Source organism: Dermacentor andersoni, chromosome 3, assembly GCF_023375885.2.
Source record: "Dermacentor andersoni chromosome 3, qqDerAnde1_hic_scaffold, whole genome shotgun sequence".
NCBI classification, from domain to species: Eukaryota; Metazoa; Arthropoda; class Arachnida; order Ixodida; family Ixodidae; genus Dermacentor; species Dermacentor andersoni.
In genome coordinates this window covers 28,812,654-28,838,838 of record NC_092816.1, presented here as the reverse complement: position 1 = coordinate 28,838,838, position 26,185 = coordinate 28,812,654, and the positions used below count along the sequence as shown (strand labels likewise).

The following is a 26,185-nucleotide window of genomic DNA, read 5'->3' as shown; positions in this document are numbered from 1 at the left end:
ATGCTTTGGATTACGTCTACGTTACGCGAAATCTTTGACTATCAAAGTTTTTTCAGTCGGTGATTGCTGAAAGCAACATAAAGAACTGCATGTGCGGTAGAGGACGTTACAGGGAAGAAAAACACATTAAAAAAAATGTTTTTCCGACATCTGGTTCGACGAAACGTTCGCTCATGACAAATCTGCTGAAGTGGGGACTCTTGTATACCCACGCAGCAAAAGAGTTTCTAGCATATTGAAAACTATGGAGGACTTAGAGATGTCGCGAAAGCTTTTACTGTGCGTGTGCCCGTGGGTCTGTGTGCCCTCTGACTGCCTGTGCGTTTTTGATTATATTGCGTGCACCATGCTTTTCACCCAACATCATGCCAGCTTGTCAACCAGAGAGAAATGTACAGCGTTTTTTTTTTCTAGGAAGAAGGAACAATTGTTGGATTTAACGTCCAGAAAATGCGCAGTAGGTTATGAGGGAGCTCATAATGGAAGCCTCTGGAAGTATTCTGACCGATCGGATTGCGGGCCGGGGATCGAACCCGCGACCTGCTACTAAGCAGCGCAACGCCATAGATACTGCGTCATCGCAGTGGGTCAGCTTTTTCATTAAAGGCAACATCTCTTTCTCTCCTGGCATCTTCTGCATGTGACTGAGATTTAGCGACTATTTCCCGACTAGTAAAGAATAATAAATGGACGCGAGGGAAATACAGAAAGGGAACACGTCACCTGCAACTGCGTAGCTGATCGCACACGGCGTATACGCCGTGTGTGTCTACGTACTTTGCAGCCGTTTGAAAACTCGCCGCCACGATCTACGGCGCAGGGCGTTCAGACAAAGAAAGAAACCTCTTCCGGAGAGCGCGCCTCGTCCGCTAAATCCGCGAGCACGTACTCGGATGACGCCGGGCGCGGCTCTTTTGGGATTTCGCGCACGACTGGCCCCATCTTGGCCCGGGCTTCTTTCGTCGAGACTTCTGGTGCTCTCTCTCTCTCTCTCTTTATCTCTCTCCGCCGTTTCCTTCTTTGGCTACGTGGTACAGCTAACATTTATGCAGCGTCGACCGCGACGGGTCACTCAATCAACCCGCGGCTTCATTCACGTGTGCCGCGAGGCTATGCGTGGTGGCCCGACATTGCTGCCCGCCATCCCTGTCGCTGCTCAGTGAGTCTTTGTTTTCCGCGCTGAAGTCGCTCATACATAAACTCAGAGGCCGCTGCTTTTGTGGTCGCCTACGCTTAAGGGTGCGGTGAACGAAGAGACGGCGAATCAAATACTATAAACAAAACGGAAGTTGAAGGAACTAAGCTACAAAGCCCCCTTCCCTCCTCCCCCCCTTTGACCCAAAGAAAAGAAAGAAAAGAAAGCGTATGAAACTTGTACTGTTGCTTCTGACAAGCTATGATATGCATCGTTCTTTATTTTCGATAGTTTCACCCGTTCAACATTTTTCTCGGCTGCACCACGTAGCGACGTGTTTCGAGGCTGCTCGGTCGTGCTCAGCGAAGTGTTGCGCCTAATCTCAGCTCAAGGAGACTCGCGGCTCGGGGTAAGCAGCCACCACTCTGACGTATGCGCGCACACACACAATCACAAACACACATCTTTCTCAACACTTACGAACTCCCCGGTCTTCCCTTCCCTCTCCTTCTCTCCCTCTCCCTGTCTCTCTTGCACACACACAGACACACACACACGCGCAAACACACACACACACACACACACACACACACACACACACACACACACACACACACACGCGGACGCACAACGAAACATGCAACGTCGTGAACACGGTTGTAGAGGACGGGATGAAGACCGGGAAGGGGTCTTCCTTTTTTTTTTCTTTCTCCGCCTCACAGAATACGAGTAGGGATGAGCCGCGTTGTAAGCCGAGCTTTGGCGAGGAAAACGCCTTACCGGCGGCCCGGGGAGCGGCTAAGAAGAAAATGGTGACGGGCTATAGACACAGTGCACGGCAGTCGGGCAGGCAGGAACGGCCGAGAGAACAGGGAGAGGAAGCGAGAGCGAAGGAGAGAGATAGGAACGCGGGTCTTTTTTTCTGCGGAGACGCAATTCGGTGCCCGCCGACAAGCGAAACCGAGGTGGCAGCAGCCGAAACGCAACAAACGCGGACAAGAAAGACGCGCCGCGAGCGTGAACGGAGAAATAAAGTGGAGGAAAACGAGCTGGTAGTCTGAAGAAGTTAGAAGACCGCGGCGGGTGTATGTGCTGCGCGAAGCCGGCGCATTGGCGACGGGAGCCGGGGGAAAAAAAGGAATGTACACGCGAGGTGCAGTTCAGAAAAAAAGAAGTTGGCGGACGTTGGAGTCGCGCAGGCGTTGGGTAAACGGATTTAATCCTTCAGCGATCACAAGCCGACTCCCGCGCTGATGCTGCACAGGGGATATGGAGGCGCAAAGAAGAAGAAGAAAAAAAGAAAAGAAAACGAAGCTATGACAAAGATTCGCACACGACCCCCATGTGTACAAAGAAAGCGTGGGCGCCATCGCCGGTCAAGCCTCTCTACGTCGCGCTGGGCATATTTTTCTTTCTTTTGCCACCTCTCTCTTCTTAAATGGGACATGATGAATCCTGGGCGCTCGAAGTCGTTTCAAAAGGCTTTCTCTTTGCTTTTCTGCGGCTTTGGAAGCTGGCTTACGCTTTACGACCGTAGCGGACAACGGAGGTTCTACAATTACTACGCTTATCGTAAATGTTGTTCCATTCTACCCACGCCCAACGAGAAAAAAAGAAAGACAGCAGGACAGAAACAACTCTGCGGGAAGGACTTTCTGGAGCATGACCAGTCTGAGCGCAATAGTGTTCATAAATATCAACGGCAGAGCTCCCATCCTCCTGAATGTAGTGCGAAATTACAAAGGAAGCCGATACGGGTTTTGCGTAGTATAAACACAGCTCCGAGTTTGAAGCACAACCCGTCCCTGTGTGCTGACCTGGACAAACCCTACTTTCCAGGCAAGTTTATTTACAAAGCGAGTCAACTATACCATAGGCCATGTTGGTAGTGCGTAAGCGAACTCGATCAATAAATCGACAAATCAAATAAGAATTTTACTAACATGTGAGCGTCAACTGTTTTCCTCTCATGATTCTACCTTCAACGTTAAGATTCTCGCTTAAGTAATTTGATTAACGCCCAGAAAGGCTTTCTAAGTAAAAAGAAAATAGAACCGAAGAAAACCACTTGAATCAATTTCAATATGCGAGATGAGGCAAACAAAAATTGTTCGGACGCCGGTTTATTCTTACGAAAGCTCATGTGTGCAGCCTGCACACCCAAGAGAGAGAGAGAGAGAGAGAGAGAGCGTGTATATGCAGCACGGAGCATCAGTGATATCGGATTCCACCATGCGCTACCACAATATCGGAGCGCATCATTCCTCGCTCGGGAATCGGGGCAATACTTTCGGGTAAATAAAGAAGGCAACGAAAACCCGCATAGCATCCAATGATAGCAGCGCCATCTAGTGTTCCCTTCGGCATACCTTCCCTTCACTTTCCCTACACATTCCTTTGCCCCCCTTTTTTTCTCTCCCGTCCCCTCTTCCGGCCTAAGGTAGAAATTGGGGAACGTGACGGCAATACACGAAGCCCCGACAGGACGTGGTATACGCTACTGGCTGGAGCGTGGAGCTGGGACGCCGAGAGGGACGAATAGACACCTCGACGTCGTGAATGTGACGCCGTGTGGCTAGGAAGGAAACGGAAGAGGAACAACAAGACCCGGAAACAAGCCTGAATTCGTACACACACACATATATATATGGCGGTGGGGAAACGAAATTCTGCGAGTACCACGACGAACTGCACTTCGATGCCAATGCGACGCGCCGGGGATGTACAACGGACACGTATCGGAACATGTGGCTGATAGTGGCACAACAGGCTGAAGGGGGCAAAAGGAATGCGGCGCTTCAAAAAAAAAAAAAAAAAAAGAAAGAGGAAAGAACTCAACGAATTCAGCAAAGTATAGCGGTGCGAAACGTTGCTTTCTTTCTTTGTTCGTTTGAAAGGTGACACGGAAAATGGGGACGTGGGATGCATTGGTTCGTAGGAGACGGTCGCAAGGATGCCTACTTGCTCAAAAACGTAGGCGAATGTATGCCGAGTGCAAGTGTCAGGCGGTTGCGCAGATGGTCTGAAGGCACGCCATGCTGCGCCGTATAATGGGTCTTTCATTTTGCGCCGTACAGCTATAACGCGGTTCCGTAACAATGAAAATAGCAGTGAAAATAGCCAGACACACACACAATACCAAGCTTACACGTTATAGATGTTTGCCTTTTCATTACATTATGTACGAGAAAGAAATACAGAACGTTGATGGTCTTGGGAAGATAACTAACACAATGCACACAAAGAACTCTAGCGTTATTTTTCCTTTTCTTTTCGTTCTTGCCGTTTATTCTTTCGTTCAATCGATCGCCATGTAGTCTACAAAACATAAGTAGACAAATGATCTTCTTGCTGTATCTTGCAAGAACGGCAATTATTAATAAGTCCAGATAAATTATACACATTCTCGTAATACGACGCAAGTGCAAGCTCTTATATTGCGTAATAAAGTGACAGACATATAAGCAAACACAATCTCTGCCAGTACTGTACATTAATTTCCCTGAGTACAAACGGACCAACAGTGTAACTAATCTTGATTTCACGCACAAGTATCTGCTGCGGGAGCAACTTCTTGCAAGCGTATATCGCTATATGTAAAGAAATAAACCGAAACATTTCAAATAAGCGAGGGCATTATTATGTATTTAAATTTCATTCTCCAGGGGGGCAGCGCGCCCGAATGATCCTGCACGCAGATTTTCTCAAATGTAATTAGAGACTAAAAGGCGACGGCGAGGCTAAGTTCAGTCCGCTGAACACGACGCGCTCAGCGACCCTCGCAAGGCCCCACGACGGCTCCCGTTTCATTCTTGCCGTGGGTGCGGCGCGTGGTCTACCACGCACGTGCGCCTATTAGTAACAAGAGCACCCTCACGGGTTCCCTACGCGCTCCGTCTTTTTGCCTTTTTACCTTTCTTGCCTCCTGCGCTTACCCGCCACACATTTTGTTCCGTTTCTTCGCAGCATTTCTTTTTAATGTTTTCACGTAACCTCGTGTTCGGTATGCGCAGTTTTACTCCCATCACGTGGAAAGGGAACAACCGTGGTTGTGGAAGCTGATGACCACGCGTAGGGAGGAACGGGAAAACGGGAAAGGGAGCCCCTGCTGCTCAGCTTGACGGGAGTGGAAGTCAAAAACTGGCCGCCTCATTGCGAGTCTCAGCGTCCAGCACTGTGGAGAGGAGGCTCCCGAACGGGAATTTGGGATGAAGGGAGAGGCAGTGCAGAGCCGCAATAGAGGGATGATTCAACGCCGAGCGCACGTGTGGATGGGGAATTTCGGGACGACGGGTGGTGTCGGCGCGGGAGAGGGAAGGCAATTGGGCACGCGCTGGCTCCAGACAGAGAGACGGCGGTTCGGCGCGGCCGGACGGCTTTTCCGGGCCGATGAGAGCCGCGCACGTGTGCATGCTCCTCGCCTACAGCCCAACTGTATCTCCTGTTGTACGTAGGTTGTTGCATTTTGTTCGCTGACGCAGCCTCCCAGCCACGTTATTCGGTATATATATATCGCTTCTTTTTCTCAGCGCGGGATTGTCAGTGGGCCCAGTTTCCCCATCCGCAATGCCTGACACACTCGTGCTGCCAATCGGGACGAGTTCATGGCACGCGCGCTTATATATCCCGTTGTTAGTGCATTCGCGAAGCGCTGCGTAGGGATATGTAAGAGGAGCGGCACAAAGGCGCTATAGGCAGCAGTAGGGAGTGGGATCCCCATCCCGGGAAGTGGGGTGCATATCAACAAGACGCGCTGATCCGGGAGACGTGCAAAGGAGAGCAGGCTTTGCTACACGCGTGTATAAGGCGTGTAGAAATGCCTACGTCACCCGGTCTCACGTATAAGGGAAAAGAAAGGTTGCGAAGGAGAAATCGGTGAGAAGGCTGCTGCTACGCCAGGGGAGCACAAGGAATGAACGGGGATGCGGTGGATGGCAGAGGGAGGTGCAGGCGGATCGAGGTGCAGGGTCGCAATTTGGAATAGAAAGAGAACGGGCAGGAGACATGCCTACGGCGGGGTGGATTTTCGCCCGCGTGCCGGGGTCTATATACGACGCACTTCGCATACTCTGCTGTCAGTTCGGAACTCGCGTGTTTTGTCGCGGAAATTGGGAACGCGGTAGCACGAACGTGTAGGAGCTGCCGAATCGAGACGAGGGACTTGAGAAGAAAGCGACGTAGTGTGTGCGTATACCATGGGTGGTACGGAGGGGACTGCTTGGTTGCAGGCGGATGATCATCGGAGGATTCCGCGGGGCTACAGCTGAGAACGGCGGTGTTGGTCCAGAAATTAGGGGAGTAGATTTGCGCGTTACGCCAGTTTCGTGAAGACGAAAAAGTGAAAAAGCCAAAAGAACTTTAAAAGCGAAAGACAAGTGGACGATAGGGCGCGTACCGCTGTAGGAGAGGAGGACAAGTAGAGTCTTCTAGTTGCTTAGCAGAGGTGGAGAGCATAAAGAAGAGAGGGGGGCGGGGTGCAGACGAGCGTGAGTCACTGGACAGACACCGAGCTTTCTAGCTAAATTGCTTCAGCTTCTTTTTTGTGTGCGCCTTTGATGCGCGCTATCCCGTTGCTCCGAGGCTATAGACATCTGGGCAGGAACGGGAGATGCGCCCAGCAACCGCGCAGTTCTTTCGAGAGAGCAAGCCATTGGCGGCCCTGTGTTGCGTGAGTAGAGGGCCCCTCGTGAACGAGCGCGTGTGTTAATACAGCTGGAGCGGCGGACGGGAAAGCGCATGAAAGAAACTCAGTGTGTGCTCGCACGCGTGTTCTCCCGCTGTGTTTACTCTGCACCGAAGTGCCCACTTACTCCTTGTTCAGTTTAGACGCGCGCTTGAGCAAGGCGCAAAGTGCCTCTACGCTTTCTTTTGGACGGACAATCGAGCAAGCATCCGAAATGAGCCGTATACCGGAGGATACGTCCACAGCATGTGTGAGTCGGCGCAGGTGGTATGAACAATGGAAGACAATAAAAGAGAAAACCGACGTACTGCTAATCTACTTTTTCTTGCATACTAATAACTGCACTAAATTACCTCTAAGTCTCGGAAAGCCGCAAACACAAAACAGACAAGGACGAGCGCTCGTCAGTCGTCATTATATGTTTTCTGTTTGTGTGTCTGTCCGAAAGTTTGCGCTAAGCTACCCTATTTACAAGGGGAAAACAAGCTACATAAGAGGAAAGTATATTTGCGAAAGGAAAAGCTGTAGCTATATGTCCGCACTGGTAGGAAGATCACTAAGTCACCGCAAAAAGAAAAGAAGAAAAAAAGAAAAAAAGAAAACGCTGTGTTCCCGTTGAACCTTGAGATCATATAGGACTCGAACAAAATTTTGGCCGCGTCAGCGCTGGCTTCAACATTGCGGACAGAGCTACAAAGAGTTGCCTTATAAATTTATATTGTTCGCGTCACAAATAGGAGCCACCACCGTTCTCTGTTGCCAAAATCTCTTTACGTACCTGTACCAACAACAACAAAATAATGCAGATGCAACGCACATGTTGAAATCTACGCGATGTAAAGCTTTCGAGAAGCTATTAATCAAATCCTATAAACTTGCCCGTCTCATTTCTGCGTCTTTGGACTATAAAGGAAACTGGCGCGCGCGCATGCGTGCTACGCAGTGTGGCAGACGTGGTGACTATTTCGAAAAGCTACAGCTGGCGCTGGCACCGCAGAAGCTTACGTGCGAGCGTGGCCTACTGGTTAGAGCATCGGGTAGCTGATGCTGGGAGATGGAGGTTCGATACCGCCGCGAGGCACGTCATTGAATTTACTTTCTTTTCTTTTTAAAGTGTGAGCTTTTCGGCAGGAAATAAGCAGCCTTGGTCAGAAAATTCCGAGAGGGCTCGCAAAGGAGGTATCGCTTTAACATGACCGCTTCACCAAACTCGCATGTTTTGACACTGGGAAGACGGCGCGCACTTCGGCATAGACAGGGAGAAGCGCGCGCGAGGCGCCGCACCTATATTGCATGTTAACACTTATCAGATTTCGCAATGCCCGTAAGTGAAACGTATATTGACATGCGAGCACGGGTCGTGAATAGACAGGGGAGTAAAATGCAGTGAGTTCAACAGGGCAGTCCAGTTGATTACCCTACACGAGTCAGCAGAGAAATGGCGGGGCTAAGAGAAGAGGCAAGTGTTCAGGGATTGGCACGGCGTAGCAGTTGTGTACCATGAGCCAAGCACTATAACAAAGAGCGTCACCCAGTTTCAACAGCACTCAACCTGCACGGACATACGTTCGTCGTGGTTCGTGTTCGTTGTGCCCTTTCTTTTAGCACCTGTTATATGCCACAATACAACGCGGGGTCCCGTACGTTCGCGCGATTGCGCATTCCGTGCTGCGTCAAGCGCACAGTATTTTGACTATGTGCGATGACCGACAGTGATGCGTGCGACGTCTGCGGCAGCGATGAGGATATCAAACATTTATTGTGCCCCTCTCGACGATTTCAGTTGCAGAGAAGAACACTGTCTATTTCATTGCAACGACTGGACAATCGGCCGTTGTTAGTGCAGGCACTACTTGAAGATCGTAGGTCGGCCCACGAGGATGTGAAACGCTTTTTCATTAATTCTTGAGGACGACTGGACTGTGCGAACGCTTTGACTCGACGGGGCTCTCCGCGCGCGTGCGCGTGTTCACCGTCTCTCTCTCTCTTTCTCACTTTCTTATCTTTCTATTCCCCCTTTCCCGTCCCCCGTCGTAGAGAAGCCAAGCAGACGCACTTGTAGACAACATCCCTGCCCTCTCCCTTTCTTTGCTCCTCTTCGTACCAGCCTTCTTTCGCACTTTACAGCCACTGCTCATTTCCTTCAACTTCGCATACAAGCGTGCATATACCATATACATGGTCTTGAAATGAGGCAGGCACGCTGAACGACAAGATTGGCCCCGCGGCGATAAAGCGAGCTTGCACAAGCTGTCGACGTGCGCGGCAATATCGCCGTCCTCTCTTTCGCAGTCCTCGCAACACTCCTCGTTAATTATTCCGTTTCAAAAAGGGAACTTCTTTTTTCCGAAGCGCCACTGCGGCGACAGCACACGTCAGAACGTTTCGGAACGCATTCCACTGAAAACGAAAGGACGTAGGAACTGTAAACAAGAGAAGAGAACGTTCTCGAACAAGCCACCAACGCGAGCCGAAGCAAGCAAGCTAGCAAGCAAATGCGCGACGACACAACGCAGGCGCCGGGCTGCGCCGTTATACCTGCATAAATTCTTTTCGCCAGAATGACCCCTCGATATGGTTTTATTGTTCCCGCACATGCCCACCCGACGCCATACAAAACGAGCACCGAAAGTTGAACGCATTGCCCCTAGGGCTATACTCTCTAGCGCCCCGCATTAAAAAAAAAAAAAAAAAGAAAACCCTTCGTTTTAACTTGCGAGCACGCTACACTATATGCTTTTCCGCGTCTCCCGCTGCGCAGCACACCTGAAGCATGCGGGCCTGCAGGCTGCGTTGCGGCTCAGATATATATATATATTTTTTAACTGTTTGCCGCTTGGCGCCGCTTCCTTTTGATTTACGCGAGAGTCGCGGAAACTGGCGCGCTCGTTGGAAAGCGTTTTATACCGTGCGGACGCTGGAGCAGCGTCTTCTTCTTGGGAATGTAGCGGGGCCGCGATTCGTAATCAGGACGGACGATGAACATCACTCTTCATTTTCCCACGGAGACCGCCTCCACACCGCAGCAGCAAGCGGAGCGCGTGCGTACGCCTTTCTTGTATGCGGTCCCCTCCGACGACTGCGCGAGCACGCAGAAGCGGAAAACGCTTGACTTTGCTCCCACTTATTACGGCGGCAAGTGTCTGGGAGCCGTGAAAGCGAACCAATATAATAAACAAAAACAAAGAAACCCGCTGTGATTCTGAAACTAGCACGTGCAATACATCTGTGCTTGTGTATGTATGCCTTTATTTGCCTCTGTGGTGTGTGTGTGTGTATGGGCACGCAAGCAAAACGCAATGCCTCAAGGAGACCCATTCAAGCAGGCTATATGCGTGGTTCAGGCGAAGAAACACACCCATTCGCCATAAAGCGTTTCGTAAGATAAAAAGCGCTGGGAGGCGTGTAATAAAGAATACCGTGGTTACTTGGACAGTTTATTCGTTTGGTTCCAACAACCTGTGTTTTCGCATGAGGGTCCTTCGCGACTTTATAATTTTTTTTCAGCGCCTTCTGCCGCCAGCCTCACAACGCTTTTCGCATTCTTGCATGTTCTCGGTCTACAGCCTATGTCGGTTGTTTCATGCTAAAAAAACAACTGAGTGTACTAAATCAGCGCTTTACAGTATAGGTTTTCTTGGTATGTCGTTTCTCAAATCAGTTATAGCTTCATTTAAATGGCGTTTCTCTATGTCAGCGACCAAATTATAGAAGCCATCTCAACAATTATCTCTGTGTAGCGTGCACTATTGGCGGCGAGGACTTACAGGGTCACCATCTGTCGGAAGCGCCTCGCATAACGCGACGCGCTCCTCATAGGTTTGGCTGTCGGCACTCGATAAAAACACTACGCGGGAGCCCTCCGGGGCATTTCTGTAAGTACTCTCGAAAGTACAGTTCTTTACTGTCAAAAAGAATAATCTTGACCAAACAGAAAGCACAGAATGGTTTGCAGACGCGATATATTTACCTAACGCGTACAGTGAACACCCACAGCGCACGGTCGTCGCGATGGAGTCCCCCGAACCCTTGCGTGAAAAGTAGGCAATCGCTGAGAGCAAACTATGTGAAATACGCTCTTATAGGGGAGCTGTCTGCATAAACAAAAGGAGCATAACAGAATGAAGCCTCAGTGCGGCGAACGCACGAGTTCGCAGCGACCGAGTGCGCGTCTGCGTGCATATCCCCGCACAATGTTTCGCGTTCGCTGCGAGCGCGTTCCTGCACCTTGCCATGGGCTTTATATAGGCCGCAGTGTACGAGTATTTGACAGCACACAAGCAATTGTTGTTGCGAGGACGCTTTCAGAGCTGTTAGGAATTAATATCATTATAAATAGGGACTGCGACGCCTACGGCGACTTGTGATGTAGGCGTCGTGGGCTACCAAGCATCGGAGCTAAGGTGCGACGGTTGCCGCCACGTCGCGTCGGTGTAGCGTCTGGCACACGACACCGACGCATATGGCGTCTCAACAAATCGCTTCTGTTGCGGCGGGTGCCTCAAATGGCGCGCCGTCTTAAAGGAAGCCCCCCACAGAGGAAGACGGCATGGATTTTTCTGAAACCTTAACTTCCCCTAGCTCCGCTGGTCTCTGGTGTTATTTACCTCTTACCATTCCCTTTCCATTGTAGTGAATTTGCCAGTACCTATCATCATCAAGTTCATAGCTAAAAGTTTCATAACATTAGCCGGGCAGCGCGCGCGGCCGAGCGTTTCAGTGCGCGCTTTCTGCTACTGACTGAACATGGAGCCCCGACGCCGTAGCAGAAATCTTCCTCGCGGAAGTGCTTGCTGCACACCCGAGTTGTGCCCGATGGCTGCTTGCCGGTTCTAAGTTTCGCGATCCAAGCTTCACGCAGCTTTCTGCCCTGCGGGTGCCTCTGAAGGCTGACAGCGGGCTCCGATGCGTACGCCCGCGGCACTGCAGCACCGAGCAGTATCCTACCATGCTGCACGCCTTCAAAGGCGGTCACTACCTATTATAAAGCTTTCGAGGGTTGTCACGTAGACACCCGAAGCGGGAAAACCTCCCACTTAAACAGAACCGCAGCTCAGATGGGACTTTAAACTTTCGTTTTTAGCTCGCTTCGGCACTTCCGAAGCAGCCAACGTAGCCGCTGTGTCCACGTGATCCCTCATACCACGTCACGCCGAAGGCAGCGGCAGCTTTTCCAGTGATGGCGCTCGCCCCGAATAGGCAGTCAAAGCGAGAAATTCACTACCCGTAGAATAACGTGAACGTTTCGTACAGAGTGTCGTCGTCGTTTAAACAGATCAAATTGTCTTCTGAAGAGAATGTGAGATGTATAGCGAATCGGCGCGCAAGCGCAATTTATACCAAAGGGGGAAAACCGATTCGCACATCGTGCGTTCTGTCCAGCTTGAGCTTCGCGCATATCTGGCTCTGGGCGGATGTCTCTTCTGTCGCCCGCGATTAGGAGAAATCACTACATATTTTCTTGCGTGATAGCACAATACTTAAATATATATATATATATATATATATATATATATATATATATATATATATATATATATATATATAGAGAGAGAGAGAGAGAGAGAGAGAGAGAGGCGAAACCGATTCCTTGGTCCGGCACTCACTGCGGTAACTCTCTTCATCGTGCCTTATAGTCAGATGGTGGTTTTGGCGCGTAAGTCTCGGCGCTTAATTGATTAATATTTTTTTTTTCATTCGCTCCTGTGGCTTACAGTGAATAAGGCGCTAAGTGCAAGGTCGCAGGTTCGTTTACGGGCCTCGGCGGCTGCATTCGCTACAGTGACACTCGTGTACTGTGCTCTGGGCGTGCGTGAAAGACTCGCATGCAGGTGGTCAAAATTAATTACGAGTTTGGAGCACGGCGCTTTTATGGCCTATGCGTTAAAATCAATCAATCAATCAATCAATCAATCAATCAATGAAAGCCTATCGTTTTAAGGAATCTCTAACGATGACAAGGCAATTAAGACACGCAGATTGTGGGAAGCCTATAAATATCACCTTTGCAAAGTTGCGCACAAAAATACCGAATATGCTCTTGAGCGTGTGTTTCTCGATATTGTGATATGTGCCAGTAAACGGACAGGTTCTAATAGAGGGCTCACTCTTAACAGTGGCACTCACAACGAAAAATCCTGGGTTTTGAGAAGTACAAAGAAAATCCAAAATGTCAGGTGACCCGCCGTGGTTGCTCACTGGCCTTGGTGTTGGGCTGCTGAGCACGAGGTCGCGGGATCGAATCCCGGCCACGGCGGCCGCATTTCGAAGGGGGCGAAACGCAAAAACACCCGTGGTACTTAGATTTAGGTGCACGTTAAAGAACCCCGGGTGGTCAAAATTTCCAGAGTCCTGCACTACTGCGTGCCTCATAATCAGAAAGTGGTTTTGGCACGTAAAACCCCATAATTTGATTTTTTTTTAAGTGTCAGCTGGTGCCCGCGACCAGCAAGACACCTCGTTTTCGACAAGCGCCACGTGAAACTACAATGAGTCTGAAGGCTGAAATGAAAGTGCACGCTTCGACGAGCACTGCCACGTTTAATGGCGGCGCGCACATGCGTGCTAGTGCTCAAAACATTTGCAGCCAGAACGGCCTTCCAGCTCGCGTCCTAAACGAGCTATACGATGACGAGTTTCACAAAAATGCACCGAACAATGAACGCATACACGCATGTATACCGACGAGCGAGAGTACCGTATATATATATATATATATATATATATATATATATATATATATATATATATATATATATATATATATATATATATATATATATATATACACGCTGAAGCGAAGGTAATAAAGGCCGGGGCACCCGACATAACGGTCGTGTTCGCTGCGAAGATAGCGCGTTTGGACGCTAATAGCATTCGCATCGTCCGCAACCCCGGAATGCGGACGATGCGAAAAAAGGAAAGAAGACGAAAAAAAAAAAAATGGGGCCACAGCGAAGTGAACAGGGCGCCGGTGCATGTGAAATGGGGGGAGGCCACTTTCACTCACTTTTGCCCTCGCAGAACAGTTGCTTTGTTTGAATGGTATTTTTGCATATCGGCGTAAGGTCCTCGAATCCCAAGCACGATATTCATATCGTGAATTTTTAACCTTTACGAGCCGCGCTGAGCTAGCCACTGCACGCGAAGGGCGCCTCTAATAAGCTGTATATTTTCCATGAGACGACGAAATTGATGTGCTTCCATGCCGAGGGGGCTTGCGCGAAACTAAGTTCACTTCTTTGTTTCAATGATAAACACTCACTTCGATGTTTCAATGATAAACACTGCGCCAATTTGTCAGTTTGGCTACACTAAGCAAAACCAATTCACGGAAGAAATATGACTATACATTTGCTTGCAGTTCCCGCTCGCTCGCTCACTCCAAAGATGCATCCCTTGAGGCATTTTGTGAGCAGTTGTCTGAGCAACCAACGCTGATAAGAATCTACAATGAGGAACTAGGAGGCGCGAAATAGTTAGCGGCTTGGAAGTTTGTTAGCGAGCACGGACGAGAAGGGAAAGAGAAAAAGAAAAGTTTAGAGGGAAAGCCGAAAACTAGGCGGTGGCTACAAAGTCGGTGAAACAGAAGAGAAGATCGGCCGCACGTGTCGAAGGCAGATAACGGCGAGGGGCATTAATTCAGCGTCGCTGCGCGTCGAACCCGTGTAAAGCCAGGACTGCCAATGTCGCGCCTGCGGCAGAGATAAGCCGCCGCGTTGTTTACAAACTGGGCGAGCGCCGACCTATAACAAACCCCTCGCGTTGGCTCCCGGGTCCAAGCGCCGACGGCGACAGGCAGCGAAGCGCGAGGCGCGAATACCGGGTCAGCTCATCGCACGCTGGCTGCATGCACGTGGCAGCGGGAGAGGGGGAGGACGGGTTTAGGGAAGGTAAGCGAGTCGCGCCGCTTACTGCGGTCGCCCTGGAAACGCACCGGCCTTTTTTCTGAACTTCGCAAGACCACTGCAACGAGGTCACTTGAAATCTCAGAGTGCCAGAGAGCGAACGAAACAAGATTAGAAAGGGGGAGTAAAAGTAGCAGCGGAGTAGTAGTAGTTGGTAGTCGTTAGTAGTAGTAGTTAGAAATAGTAGTAGTAGTAGTAGTAGGAGGAGGAGGAGGAGGAGGAGGAGGAGGAGCAGTATTGGTATTATTAGAAAGAGAAGATGATAAACTAACAACACGAAGTTAGATTAGATGGAAACATAGTTGTTTCAAACCTCTTCCTCTGGGCCAGGAAGAAATATTGGCCGCGGAAAAAAAAAGAAAAGCAAGAAAGACAATAAAATTGCTCTATTCCTTCTCAGTACATTGTCACAACCGGCACAGTAAACAATATGAAATTAGCATTACCATAACTATACTTATCTTTATTTAAGAATAATCGCTAGAATGCCGTTGAGTGCTGCAGTGGTTTCAGAGAGATTGCAATTGGAAGAGAATGACACTATATTTCGCGAAGGAGACATGCCCAAGAAGTCCATGGTAGACAGTGAGCTCGTTTTCTGGTTGTTATTCTAAGAAAAGCTCACTGCTTGCGTATACGTTACCCTGAACTTTTGGTGGACGCTCGCACGAGGATTATATCAGAACGAGTCTCACGCGGCACCCGTTCAGCTGCAGCGCAAGCAATGTAAAGCTGTCTGGAACTAGCGACATTCATCTCTAAACTCTCGCGTTGTCTTCACTGTGCTTATGAAGAAAAGTAGAAATGAACGTGACAGTATTCCCGAAGCTACACTGTCCGCTCATATTCAGGTGAAAGACACAGACACGCTCTCTTCTCTGCGCCCGAGCATCACACCTGAACGCGCCTTTCAACTATTCAGAAGAAAGGAGCAAAAACAACAACAACAAGACAGATGAATTAAAAAAAAACTGCATTGAATCAACTATCGACTAGGAGTCGGCAGAACAGCGTCAGATGGAAGAAAGGTCGAAGAGCGCTGTTCTTTCTTAAAATTTTATTAGCGGACATCCAGTCCTCACCTATACTTTTCGATCGCGAAATAAACAAAAGGCACAAACGTAGCGTCCAGAGAAAGTGCCCATCAACACGGCTCGCACCGATGCTCTCGTTTCACATCGCTGCCACAGTTTCCGCGAGACGCGAAAAGCCCACCCAAGGAATCCAGCGACGAAGAAAACGAAACTTGAAAGGAAGAAAGAAAGAAACAACGAAGGAAAGAAAGAAACGAGAGAGGTTGAAAAGTGGGTTGACAAGCTTCAAAGTGTCACAGAGGGGCTTTGACACTGTAACCAGGGCATCAAGGCCAAGGGGCGTAGTAGAAGAAAAAAAAAAAAGCAAAAAAATGTTACGTAGACACGCTGCAAGCTTTCTTCAAACCAACAACGTTGGCTCGCTAAATCTTGGCCGTCACGACAGTATCGCGAAGAGCGAGAGCTACAGGTATGAGGCTGCCTCCCCCCCGTTGCTCCGTATTTCCGTTCGCGGCTTTCACTCACTTTGCGCAGGCACGCGTAGCGAGAATGTCGCGCTCGCAATAGAAAAAAGAACAAGCGACGAAACGCCTAAAACGAAGGATTCGAAGGAGAGAGAAAGAGAGAGATAAAAAAGAAAGGAAAAGCGGGAAAACAGAAGAAAACAAGAGTGATCCTGTGGGACTGCTCTGCCTGACACGAAAAAAAAAAGCGAGAATTCTTCCGATCCCTCGAGGTCGGCCCGGAGGAGAAGCGGCTACATCTAGTGTATACAGCAAGTTGCTCCGCGCGGCGTCCCGAACTCGTAGCGGGACCGGGAGCGAAGGGAGAATTCCGTTCCTCTGTTTCCGACCGAACTAGCTCAGCTTTATATATATCGGCCGCACTTGGCAGTGTACAGGCTCTGCGGGCCCGTTCCTCGGACTCCCGTAACACTCTGGAATCTGCGAGGACCGCGACCAGCGTTGTTCTTTCAACAGGGGAGAACGAGAGAGAGAGGAAGAATGACAGAGAGAAAATGGAGAGGAGGATCCGCCTTATATTCCTGTCACTTGTCTCGACGAGTCTTATTACTTTGTATCGCGACACCTCCGTTGTCACCGGCGCGACCCACCAGCGAATCCAAGAAACGAAGCGCACACTTCACCGTCGCAAGAGAAAGAAAGAAAGAAAGAAAGAAAGAAAGAAAGAAGGAAGAAAAGAAAGACAGAAAGAAATTCCCGTGTCGCGCTTACTGTCTCTCTCAATTCGATTTCTTCTGTTTTCACTTTCGCTGCTGGCTTTTCTTTTATTATTTTCCGTTAGCATCGTGCGCTTCACATTGTGCCGACACGCGAGAGGTGCCGTATAGAGGGTCGGAGACAATCCCAAAGTCGCTCGTACGTGTCAAAGGCGCTTTGCTCTCAGGATTGTATACGCACGTGGGAGAAATAATAGAGAAACCTGTCGACCGGTTTTTCGTCCTTGAGTGTTGCGAAGGTCGCGGCACAAATAATTCGTCGCGGGCCAGTATATATAGAGCGCACTAGACACAAAGTGAACATTTCGAAACGGCAAAGATTACAAACAAATCCATCGGTTGACAGACGCTGGTTTACGTCACGATGAAAGTGCGTTCCATCGTCCAATTTGTTCGTATATGTGGAAACTGGGGTGCTATTGGCGAAAGCATGGTCGAATCCCGCTGGTCTATCAGCAATCAGCAGAGAAAGAAAGCAAGGTGATAAAAGGGTAGGGGCAATCGAAAGGAGAAGGAGGGAGGCAGCATACTGTGTTAGCACTCGTCCCATAGTGCATCGTTTCCTTCGAATAATAATAATAATAATAATAATAATAATAATAATAATAATAATAATAATAATAATAATAATAATAATAATAATAATAATAATAATAATAAGTGTCACTATAATTTAGAAAGGAGGCTGGGCGGACAGCTCTATCGTTGAAGGCAACGTCACGAAGACTGTCACTGACGCATGAACTACACTTTCTCAGTATCCTGCACACTGGCTGCTCCAAGCTGTAACCTTCTTTAGAAACACTGCCAGACTAATACTCTACTTACATTCTAATAATAATAACTAATACTGGCAAAGCGCAGCGTAAGGTACAGCTACGGTTATCTGACTGGAAACGGTTTATTTAACATGCCGAGGCCCGATCTCTTTTGGCGCAAGACTGAATATAGTGCTCGTAGATTTGAACAAGGTGAGGTCCCTTCGTGCGCACTATATTAAAGAACGCGCCACCTCGTGCGGCGTTGACGAAACGAGTCAGACCTTTCCCAGGGAGTCTACCACACAGCTGCTTCGAATTGACCCGTTAAGTTAGCCATATGCGTGTTTCAGCGGCTCCGAGACAAACGCCCGTGTAAAACACGTGACAAAGAACTTGAGCTGTTTGGCCTACCATGAATGGTAGGACCATTTGCTCCGGACAAATGTCATACTGCGACCTTTCACGCAAAAACGCAGTCACATTTTTATCTAAAGTTGAATAGGAATATAAATGATGCCATAATTGCTTCATTTTCGTCAGCAAAACACGCGGTGAGGAAATTTGAGGCGAAGCGAATACGAAGACACAAGTACGATGCAACGTCTGGTGCTCGCGTTCGCGCGGCTCTCAGTATATGTATCACGTGTCGTTCATCTTCGATTTCTTTTTTTTTTTCTTTCGTTATACGAGTAAAGTCATGTCGAAACGTGTGTTTTGCCTGTATCTTAATTTGTGAGAACTGTTTGCTTTCATAATGCCTCGCAAAGGTCGTCAACTTATACAAGCTGTTTTTCAACGTCTTTTATCCGGTGGTTGTGGCCTCTCCAGAATGAACTTTGTCGTCTCTGGAAATTAACACCCTTTCTGTTTCGTCGCTGCGCGCGCTTGAAGAAGACGCGACGATGCCTTCAATGATAGACCCGGAAGTAGATCCCGCTTCCGCGATTCCGGTTGCTCGATGCCGCCACCGTGCTCGCTGGACCGTGAGGAGTATCTAAACGAAAATTTCATGCAACGATCTTTGGATGTATGCAATACTTACTGTCCAGGGTTTTTCACAGTTTAGTGATTATACGGGCGGAAGACGTTACCAGGAGGAGAGAGAGGGAGAGAGAGCACGTGTCTACACGGCCTCGCGTTGGCAACGAGAACGAAGACGAAGTGCGCGCGCACGAAACGATCTGAGCGGCACGAACAAAAAGCGGGCCACCTCAGTCTGCGGGCGAAACGCATGGCTGCTCGAATCATCCAGGGCACGACGGCTCGAACATCATGCCAGCCCGGAGGAATGTAAACGGAGCGGCCTGATGATCTTAGAGAAAAAGCTTTTGTTCGAATTGTTCGCCTCTCATTTTTTTTTTCGTTTTCAATTTTTCTGTTTATTTTCCCCCTTTCCCTTCCGCTTATGATCAATATGACATAGCGAATAGTAAGTACCACAGCTGCAAACTCTTTGTGCATAGCTTACTCCACGGCACAGATGCATATTTCAATGAAAATGCGGGAGTCCTCCTCATGCAGAAGTTGGAGTAGTGGTGTAGCGAGCTCATCGTCCACAAGTAAACGCCTGTAACGCTGTTTTATTCGTTCGCGGCTTGGCACCTCTTGGAATCCTCTCGCGAGCAGTACCTCGTTGCTGGGCACAGCCACAAGAGGGGCTCAATCTCAGCCGTAGTGCTGCTACTTGCCAATTTCGTGTCCTTCCTCAAATATGTGAAAGCAATTGAGAATAAATTAAGTAATCAAGGATAAGCGAAAGCTAAGGAAGTCTTAACGAACGACGACTTCGTCGGGGCTGGTTGGAGGACAGGAAGGATCTGCCTGCACTTACATAGACTGCCGTCCACGGTGGCTTAGTAGCTATGGCTGTTTGAGGCTGAACACGAGGTTATTGACCTCATTTCCGTCGGCGGTGGCGGTCGTATACCGATGAGTGCTAAAATGTTTCTGGTACTTTGGCTTAGAAACTCCAGGTTTCCAAAATTAACCTTGAGCCCTCCGCTATATGCCGCGTCTCTCATGCACAGCGATAGTGTTTTGGGGGCATGTCAAACACCATAAATCATTATATCCTTCCTTTACGCGCTGCCCTGTTCCTTCAGTAACGCCAATTTATTTCATTTTTGTGGTTGTAACGATATTACGAAGGTAATTTTCTTTTGGAAAGCTGGCATTGGCGGACATCACACAGAGCTGAAAAAAAAAAACCGTGAGATTATCTGTTGTAAAGAGAATAAGAAAGAATAAAACGAGACATGAACGCACTCATTTTAACGACGCAAGAAATTTCAAAACAAAGACAAATATGCTGCCACTGACTCGGCGCCACAGTGAGGGTAGGAATAGGCGAGGCGGCCGTGTAAATACGCCCACCTGGACGAAGCCACGGAGACGACACGGCGCGCAGCTTCCCCGCAAAACACGCCGCGAAACCATGGCATGGCGTTCGCGTGGTTCGTTTCTGCAGCGAGCGAGAAAGGGAAGCGTGAAGGAGGGAGAGTGGGTGGCGAACGAGTACGGAAGACCAAAAGTGTCCCCTCCAGTTCGGGAGGGGTGGGTGGGTGGGTGGGGGGGGGGTGGTGCACCTACGACGACAACGACGAGCTAAGTGCTTCCTCCCTCGCACACGCCTGGACCGGTGTGCCGGCGGCGAGCCAGAGGAGACGGCCGATAAATCAATCACCAGGAATCAATTAACGCGAGAAACGGAGAGAGTAGGTGGAGGGGGCCATGGTGACAGAAGCGAGGGGTTCGAAAGAGAGAGAAGGCACTTCAGGAAAGAACAGAAAGACTCCTCGAAGGCAAAACAACAATTGTGAAACAAGATGGGATAGTGAGGAGAAGGAGAAGGGTACTGCAAAGACAAAAAGACAAAAAAGACGTTGAAGAGAAACGGGCCGTAACTTGGACAGAAATGAAGATAATGTTTTTGTTAACTGGAAAAGTTAGTCCAAATACAAGTCTTGCATACGACACCGGGTAGGGCATTTCATGAGGGATGAAGGAGAGGGAGTGAATAAAAAAAATAGATAGATAGATAGATAGATAGATAGATAGATAGATAGATAGATAGATAGACATACATACATACATACATACATACATACATACATACATACATACATACATACATACATACATACATACATACATACATACATACATACATACATACATACATACATACATTATCGTGAGTTGGCGTGCTGAGACACATTGCAACACAGAGACTACGGATAGCAAGGGAGAGAGGAAAGCGCAACACTTGGTCAGAGGTAACGAATGACGTCGATCGGAGCAGAGGGGATGGGGAAATGAAAAGTGAAATTCGTTGCTAAAGGCAGGTCACGGAAACCGTACTACCCACTGACGATCTTGCACTTGAGAAGGAAAATGTGAGAGAGATAGAGAGGCAACTAGCCGGGTGACGACAGCAGCAAGAAAAAAAAAAGGAGAAAACAAAGAAAAAGAAAAAGAAAGCAGTCGAAGAAAGGTGAAAGAGGGTCAGTAAACCGTTTTCTATTAATTGGGCCTGGCCGCTGCCAAATTCCTCTTCAGCTTTCTCTACGGCGCACTTCTGTATGTTCTCTCTTTAATTTTTAGGCACTCTTCCAGAGAGCCTGCCGATGTGTAGAGACTCCTAAACAGAACAAAACTCAGAGTGGGGACAAAGTATCGATTCTCACTCAAGGATCGAAAGTTCTCTCCTCTCCATACTTCAATATTCTTGTTTTTTAGCCGGTGCCTGTTCCACAATTTATTCTTCTATAGATATACACTGATGATTCCGCTTTTCCTCACGTTTCCGTTTCTTTCTATTTGCTTTTCTCTTCTTTTTAAATATTTTCTTTCCATCGTAATTCGGCACATGCCTCGTTTTAGAAGGTCAGCCTAAGCGCAAGTTCCCAGAAATAGCAGCGGGGTTGTCGTGCGGAGACTCTCGTTTCCGTCGCCATTGTCATCCATTGTTCTAATGAGAATTTAATGGGTGAGGATATGCACGCATGACTCGTCTCTCTTTTTTGTTTCTCTTTCATCGCTTTCCTGCTCCAGTTCGTCAAGGTCGTTATGTGTCACTCAATGCTTTCTATCTTGCTTTTGCGACTTCTATTTCGCTTCACAATGGCCTCTTGTGCTTTCTTCTTTTTTCTTATTGAAGCGGCGAATGCGATGGAAGATATCACTCACATGTTGATAAGTGGGATGAGAGCCATGGTTTTACAATTGCTTACTTTTTTTTTTGAGAAATCCGTTCCAGAAAACGACAGCGATGGCGGCGGAGAGGCATACTTTTGTTTTGTAAGAGCCCACTTTCGGAAATGAAGGTACAGTCTCTGTACAAGGAAACGAAGCCACTACAGGAACATGTATGTTATTGCGTCCTGTGCTGGGGATAATGTAACAATTCTCTACCGGCGCCATTCCTTTTCGCGCTTCGTTGGTGGTCCGAGCGGCGTCTGCTGACATAATCAAGAGGATTGCCTGGTCGTGAGCGGTGGCTGATAAGATAAAAAGAAAAGATAGGATCAAGCGATAGGAATAGTTAAATTACACCGAGCGTGGTTGTGTCGTGTCAAGGAACCTTATGACGCTCGAAAATTCAGCAAAGTAAGGATGTAGGTTCTCCTCAATCTCTAGAGTTTTTGAGCATCGAGGGTGCATAGGGAAGTCGAGTGGACGACATCACTCATTATTCATAAACTCGATCAGCAATCAATCTCTCAACGGTGCACACGACATCAATTTTCTGAGTCATTAATTCGCAAGACACCAAATCCACTTACACGGAGACAGAAGAGAAAGACGGGTCCAAGCCAGCCAAAGCTTTGTATGCTCACCTGCAATGAAACAAGAAGACAAGAAAAGTTTAGCGCTTTGTCGACACCCATAGAAAACATTCGCGCTGCTGCTTTCACGCTACGCATCTTTCATCACGTGAGAAATCGCCACGATAAATTATGATGTTTAGGGAACGGAAGCCGATAGCCAATCTTCCTTGACTGCTTCGATAACTATTCTTCATTCTTTGCTAAACGTCTTCTGCGGTCTGCTTGCAGTTAATTCCACTGTAAAAAGGTCCACCAGAATTCAACGGAACGTTAAATGAGGCAGGCTAAGGACTTATCGAAATTGGGCAGAACATTTTTTTTTTTCACTACTGCTCAGATTTCACTGCCCTGTTCTATCTGCAGGCAATCGGCACAGAAGGAGGAGGATCGAGTGTTGCTTAGCTTTCCAAAAGTTTCTAGAAACTGCTCTGCGAGAGCACCATCTATCAGACGCGGTAGCATATGAAGACCTTCACAGTTGATGTGTTAACACAATACCAGGTAACACAAAGAACGTAACAAGGAGCGCAAAAAGCTGCGCGTTACTATTGTTGTTAGCTTACTGTTGTGGTGCACAGTACGGCCTGAACTGATCTTGCATTGAACACATTTGATAATGCAAGCCATAAGAAGCCACCATGGCCCTCTGTAGTGGTCACGTTGGCCACGATCCCACTGTCACTTGGGTATCTTCTGAATCTCCCCTTAAGCAAGAATACAGAATTTGCGGTTCAAACGTTTACTTGGAATTAAGCTGCAAGAGCTAAATTTCCCCATTGTTGATACTCATACAACATGACCGATTTCAGGAGCGAAAAAAAAAAAAAAAAGAAACCTTCAAAATGAATTAACATTTCGCGATCATTCTATGCATACTTCGTGTGCATTTCCTGGGCTACGAATGCCCAACTGTCGGCGTGTCTGTTTATCGTTGTCTACGGTGCAGCTGTTAGTTTGGTCGGGACAGGTGCCATTGGTTATTCACATTGGTAGTATCGAACTCCACGCTCCAGCGAAGATTGCATCCCAGTAACTAAAACAAATATCGAAGGCTGCGCTTTCGCGGGCTGCGTACGATGGCAGTTATCGGTGATTCCCAAAAAGGCGGTTATGATGTGTTTCCGAGTTTACAATCACTTCGAGTGCATACTACCTGCAAAAGCACAGCCTTCGAAATTTGCGTCCGTTACTAAGAGGAAACGGTGCATGAACCATGCATCTGGGAACCACCGAGTTCCCGAGCGGGAAACACGTCATGGCCTCTGTGCTTTAGATACCGGTTATTCCCTAACCCCACGACATATGTTTCGTGTGCTATAAGGCCATATATCGCCGTCGTCAAGCTATGCTCTTTCTCTCTCTCTCTCTCTCTCTCTATTTATTTGTGATGCCTCTTTTTTCTCTTCAGAGAAGTCATATGAACTACACTATGCCGAGAACATGCCCTAAATAGGATAGTTTTTTTCTTGCTTCTTTATTAGCACAAGCAGAATTAGTTGTCTATACATAGAATGCGCAAAAGCATTTCACCTACGTCTTTCTGACTGGGAGCATACGACATAATAAGCAACATAGTTAATGATTCTTAAAATGTTAGTTTCGCACGGGCAGCTGTGATACTGGCTAAAACTAAAAGCTTGCTACTTAATCTTGCCTCATTTATGCAACCAGAAATATGTTCCGTGTGCCAGGCGCTTAAGTAACAACGACCGTAAGCCGCTCACCAAGTGACGCCACAAAGCACCGAAGCCACAGCGTTCTTCCTTCCTTTTTCTTTTTTTTTTTTTGAGAAAAAACTGTCGTATTCTTTGAAGCGCACAACAAAGCTGGCATTTTTTTTTTTCGTTTTTCTGAGTGACTATTGTTTTTGCGACGATATTAAGTGAGCCAGAGTCCTAGTTCGAGTTGGGAAAAGAAAAAAATAACCGGTGACGGAATTCCGAGACCGTCAGGGGCGCGGTAATTCTACTTTCTTCTTCAACGATAAGCTGGTGTAAAGGTATTGTTGCGTGACGCGAAAAAAAGTAAGCAAGAAAAAAAATGATGAGAAAAGAAGGCGCCGCGGTGACAGTGCTGCATCAGATGTAGCAAGCAAGAAATAATAAAGGAATCAATAAGATAGAGAGGTGAACAGAAAAAGAAATTGGACATTGAAGGCAACGGACGGCAGGAATTTAATTTAGCGAGCGCCGAGAGCTTTTGTTTTCTTTTTTGTCGGTAGCGCTGTTCGCACTGGAGAAAAACGAAAATCCGGCAGCATCTATTTTCTTCTAAAACTTGCGACTTATTTAGATTTATAGTGCCTGGGTTTGTCTCCCAGCAACAGCCCCTGCCGTTGAGGCCGTTAGAAAGTTTAAATAGAGCCGCCCTTCAGACTTTGCTACCAAGTGCGCGTCTCTCATATCGAGCGAGTGAATTGGGGCTCAGAAGTCAAAGTGGCCCCTTGTGTTGCGGCTGGAGCCCCTGTAGTGTAGCACGATACCACCACGGCTGTGAGGAGCAGGAGGAGTGTTGCTATCCGCAGTCGCGCACCCTGCGCCAGCCTCGCAAAGCCTCCACCCAAGCGTTACTCATCAGGTAATGCATGCAGTCTGAATCCTCTCGCAACACATGAAGGTAAAACTAGCAGCGAGGATGGATTTGAAACCAGGGTCGCGACATGCTGCGAGCCATGCGTCCCAGCTGAACTTGTTATCCCGGACCGCACGACTCACCATTCACGCACCAGCCCTGTATACAGCTCCAGCCACGTGGATGAGTTAGACAGCCGTCGTATATTACGCAACAAGAGTCTTCCCGGCGTAGTTAAGATACAATGGCACGCGCACGCACAAAAAAAAAAAAAAAAGAAATCCGCGGCTTTCTTGAGAAGGGACTTTAATTAAAAATAGAGTGGCGAGAATCTTCAGCTGACAGCTTGCGACACCAGCTGCTACTTCAGTGTCAGCGCGACAGCTGCAATATAATACAGCTGGCGCGGGGAATTTGCGCAATCCTCCTGGCGCGCACTTCGCCGAGACAAGGCACTCAGACGCGTCGGTGGGCTTCGGAGGAACTTGAAAGATCAGCACAAGGACAAATGCATTCCAGCAGTCGTACTTACATCCTCTGGTGGTTAAATATCTTTAACTCAGCTCTGCAAGACAGAAAATATGGAGAGACACAGCACGCAAAAAACCCCGAAAGAAGGCCCTCTTGTTAGTATTTACGTACTTTGCGTGTAGGGATACTGCGCGGGTACTGGTATGGATGGCCGACGTGCGGTCACCGTGATACCTAACCGAAACATGCCTTAATTAAGAGCCTTTCATGCTTTTTCTCTGAATTGTGCTTGAGACTAGCTGGTCCTTGAGAATGGACCTTGAGCTTGTCCTTGAGAGAATGGTCCTTGACTGTACTAGCTTAATAAGAATTGGATGTTTGCTCCCTACAGCTGGTGTTTGTGAAAGTTATGCCGCTATATAAGCGCTTTCGTCACCAAGGTTAGGTTTGACGGCGACTGCACGTTGCAGCAATTTAGCATCCACGTAAAACAGCAAGAGACGTTTCCGTAGTTGCAGCTACGCTTTGGTGGTTCAAGATTTTTATAGAACATT

General features: G+C 48.1%; 1 protein-coding gene across 1 annotated transcript in view; it reads right to left on the bottom strand.

The window, feature by feature from the left end:
• The window catches only part of Tmtc2 (Transmembrane O-mannosyltransferase targeting cadherins 2), a 343,189-nt gene that overhangs the window by 272,749 nt on the left and 44,255 nt on the right, over positions 1-26,185 (bottom strand). The window lies entirely within an intron of this gene.